The following is a 4,570-nucleotide window of genomic DNA, read 5'->3' on the forward strand; positions in this document are numbered from 1 at the left end:
CTTCAGTCACCATCTACAGTGATTTTGGAGCCCAAGAAAAGAAAGTCTCTCACTGTTTCCATTGTTTCCCCATCTATTTGCCATGAAGTGATGGGAATGGATGCCATGATCTTCATTTTTTGACTGTTGAGTTTTAAGCCAGCTTTTCACTCTCCTCTTTCACTTTCATCAAGAGGCTCTTTAGTTCCTCTTCGCTTTCTGCCATAAGGGTGGTGTCATCTGCATATCTGAAGTTACTGATACTTCTCCTGGCAATTTGGCTCAAGCTTGTGCTTTATCCAGCCCGGCATTTCACATGATGTACTCTGCATCTAAGTTAAATAAGCAAGGTGACAATATACAGCCTTGACGTACTCCTTTCCCAATTTTTTTTTTTTTTTTTCGGTTTTCCCACTAAGCTGTATTTGGGCAGCCCCGGGGACAGAAGGCCTGCACCTAAAAGAAGGTGTTGGGCCTCTTGGTGGTGAAGCGTGGCTTGTGCTGGAGATGGAGGACGCACTGGGGCGGTGGGAACTTGATCTTGGAGTCGTGGAACTGCTTGACCGCTGGTCGGAGGCACTTGCTGGCTGCGATCTCCTCCCCCTTCATGATATGGATTGAGTGGGCCGGGCTCGGTGCCGGTAACACTGGGGGACGGCGCCAGCGGTGGTCAGGTCCCGGTACTGCCGGTACATGTCGTGGGTGCCGCTGCGGGAGTCATAGCGTAGCCAGATGCCGAAGTTCTTCACTCGCAGGGGAGATTTCTCGAACACCTGTCCACAGTAGACGACTTCCCCCGAGGATTTCTTCATCTTCAACTGAGACACAAAGTACCAGAAGCGGGAGTTGGCAACAACATGATTCAGCGCAAAAATTCTCATGCGATAGAGGGGCGGCATGCGGCATTTGCGGATCAGCAGGCAGCGCCCCACCACCTTATACTCTCGAAGCGTCCCTGAGGCCTTCATGGCGCTCTACCCACGACTGCTGCCACCCTCGAAAAGGCTCCTTTCTCAATTTTGAACTAATCTGTTGTTCCATGTCTGTTTCTAACTGTTGCTTCCTGACCTGCATACAGGTTTATAAGAGACAGGTCAGGTGGTCTGGTATTCCCATCTCTTTCAGAATTTTCCACAGTTTGTTGTGATCCACACAGTCAAAGGCTTTGGTGTAGTCAATAAAGCGGAAGTACATGTTTTTCTGGAATTCTCTTGCTTTTTTGATGATCCAACAGATGTTAGCAATTTGATCTCTGGTTCCTCTGCCTTTTCTAAATCCAGCTTGAACATCTGGAAGTTCTTGGTTCACATAATGTTGAAGCCTTGCTTGGAGAGTTTTGAGCATTACTAAGCTAGCACGTGAAATGAGGGCAACTGTGTGACAGTTTGAACATTCTTTGGGATTGGAATGAAAACTGACATTTTCCAGTCCTGTGGCCACTGCTTTTTTCAAATTTGCTGGCATATTGAGTGCAGCACTTTCACAGCATCATCTCTTAGGATTTGAAATAGCTCAGCTGGAATTCCATCACCTCCACTAGCTTTGTTGGCAGTTATGCTTGCTAAGGCCCATTTGACTTCACACTCCAAGAAGTCAGATGTCTGGCTCTAGGTGACAATAACAATAACACCATCATTGTTATTTGGGTCATGAAGATCTTTTTCGTATAGTTCTTCTGTGTATTTTTGCCACCTCCTCTTAATATCTTCTGCTTCTGTTAGGTCCATACCATTTCTGTCCTTTATTGTGCCCACCTTTGCATGAAATATTCCCTTGGTATCTCTAATTTTCTTGAAGAGATCTCTAGTCTTTCCCATTCAATTGTTTTCCTCTATTTCTTTGCATTGGTCACTAAGGAAGGCTGTCTTATCTCTCCTTGCTATTCTTTAGAATCCTGCACTCAGATGGGTATATCTTTCCTTTTTTCCTTTGCCTTTAGCTTGTCTTCTTTTCTCAGCTTTTTTTAAGGCCTCCTCAGACAACTCTTTTGCCTTTTGCATCTCTTTTTCTTGGGGATGGTTTTGATCACCACCTCCGGAACCATGTTACAAACCTCCGAAGTTCCTCAGGTACTGTGTCTGTCGGATCAAATCCCTTGAATCTATTTCTCACTTCACTGTATAATCATAAGGGCTTTGATTTAGATCATACCTGAATGGTCTAGTTGTCTTCCCTGCTTTCTTCAATATAAGTCTGAATTTGGCAATAAGGAGTTTATGATCTGAGCCACAGTCAGCTCCTGGTCTTGTTTATGCTGACTGTATAGAGTTTCTCCATCTTTGGCTGCAAAGAATATAATCAATCTGATTTTGGTATTGACTCTCTGGGGATGTCCATGTGTAGAGTAGTCTCTTGTGTTGTTGGAAGAGGGTGTTTTCTATGACCAGTGCATTCTCTTGGCAAAACTCTTGTTAGTCTTTGCCCTGCTTCATTTTGTACTTGCCTGTTACTCCAGGTAGCTTGCCTGTTACTTGGCAAACTTGCCTGTTTGCCAAGTCAAACTTGCCTGTTACTCCAGGTAGCTCTTCACTTCCTCCTTTTGCATTCCACTCCCCTGTGATGAAAATGACATCTTTATTTTTTTGGTGTTAGTTCTAAAAGATCTTGTAGGTCTTCATAGAATCTTTCAACTTCAACTTCTTCAACCTTAGTGACTGGGGCATAGACTTTGGTTACTGAGATATTGAATGGTTTGCCTTGGAAACGAACTGAGATCATTCTGTCATCTTTGAGATTGCACCCAAGTTCTGCATTTCGGATGCTTTTGTTGACTATGAGGGCTACTCCATTTCTTCTAATGGATTCTTGCCCACAGTAGTAGATATAATGGACAGTAGGGAGATCAAATCAGTCAGTCCTAAAGGAAATCAACCCTGAATATTCATTGGAAGGACTGATGCTGAAGCTGAAGCTCCTATAAATTTGGCCACCTGATGCGAAAAGCTGACTCATTGGAAAAGATCCTGATACTTTGGCAGATTGAGGGAAGCAGGAGAATGGGACAACAGAGGATGAGACAACTGGATGGCATCACCAACTCAATGGACATGAGTTTGAGAAAACTCTGGGAGACAGTGAAAAAGGACAGGGAAGCCTGGCATGCTGGAGTCCAGTGGGTCGCAAAGAGTTGGACATGACTTAGTGACTTAACAACAATAATTATCAGCTTATGTTTGTGTCAGAGCAGTGGTCTGACCAGCAAAGAGTAAAATTTATTTTAAGTCCTGTTTCTCTAATCCAGAGTCCCACAGAGGTCTTAATTGAAGTGGGATCCTTTTAGTTCAATGCATCTGCTGTTGAGAGATGTGGCCAGCAGGGGGCAGCAACATTCACAGCCTCAATTCTGCAAAGTCCAAAGCAAGGGTGAGGAAGTTTAATAGTTTTTATTTATTTGCATATTGTTCTCTGATTGGCCCAGTAAATTCTTTGCCAATTAATTGGACCTGGTTCTCAGCCCATAAAGGACTACCAAGGCTTTGGTAGCCTTTCACAGTTTGTGAAAGAAAAGATCTCAGGATCTGAAACTAAGGTGAAGTCATTCCGCCCAGTGGGGAGTTTAAACTGTGTTAGGTGGAACTGGTTTTCAGTGGTCCCCAACACTTTCTGAGATCTTCAGTTCAGTTCAGTTCAGTTCAGTCGCTCAGTCGTGTCCAACTCTTTGCGACCCCATGGACTGCAGCTGGGCTTCCCTATCCATCACCAACTCCTGGAGCTTACTCAAATTCACATCCATTGAGTCGGTGATGCCATCCAACCATCTCATCCTCTGTCATCCCCTTCTGAGATCTTAGCTTTTTCTTTTGCAAAAATCTTATTTTGTTGTTATTTTTAAGGCATAGTAATGTGTACATTTAAGGAAAAATTCAATAGCACAAAAGAGCACACATTATAGATTGAATCAGTTTCTCTATCACATTCAAATCACACTATTTTCCCACCTCAGAGAATCCTTTCTGGAAAACCCAAATCATAGGAACAGAAAACAAATCAGTAGATGCCACAGGCTCGGTGAGAAGAAGGTGTTGACCACAAAAGACAGCACAAAGGAAAATTTTGGGGTGATGGACAGTTTTTAATTAGATTATTATGGTAGTGGAAACACAGGAATTTATGTGTTTGACTCATAGAGCTGAACACCAAAGTGCAAGAAATTCATTGTATGTTTTTAAAGAAAGCCTTCCTCAGTGATCAATGCAAAGAAATAGAGGAAAATAACAGAATGGGAAAGACTAGAGATCTCTTCAAGAAAATTAGAGATACCAAGGGGACATTTCATGCAAAGATGGGCTCGATAAAGGACAGAAATGGTATGGACCTAACAGAAGCAGAAGATATTAAGAAGAGGTGGCAAGAATACACAGAAGAACTGTACAAAAAAGATCTTCATGACCAAGATAATCACGATGGTGTGATCACTCACTTAGAGCCAGACATCCTGGAATGTGAAGTCAAGTGGGCCTTAGAAAGTATTACTATGAACAAAGCTAGTGGAGGTGATGGAATTCCAGTTGAACTATTTCAAATCCTGGAAGATGATGCTGTGAAAGTGCTGCACTCAATATGCCAGCAAATTTGGAAAACTCAGCAGTGG

At 43.1% G+C, this 4,570-nt stretch overlaps 1 pseudogene; it reads right to left on the reverse strand.

Moving 5' to 3' along the window:
• Nucleotides 1-435: 435 nt before the first annotated feature.
• Nucleotides 436-947, reverse strand: LOC104981193 (annotated as a pseudogene).
• Nucleotides 948-4,570: the final 3,623 nt, after the last annotated feature.

This window comes from Bison bison, unplaced genomic scaffold, assembly GCF_000754665.1.
Source record: "Bison bison bison isolate TAMUID 2011002044 unplaced genomic scaffold, Bison_UMD1.0 scf7180017864516, whole genome shotgun sequence".
Lineage (NCBI taxonomy): Eukaryota > Metazoa > Chordata > Mammalia > Artiodactyla > Bovidae > Bison > Bison bison.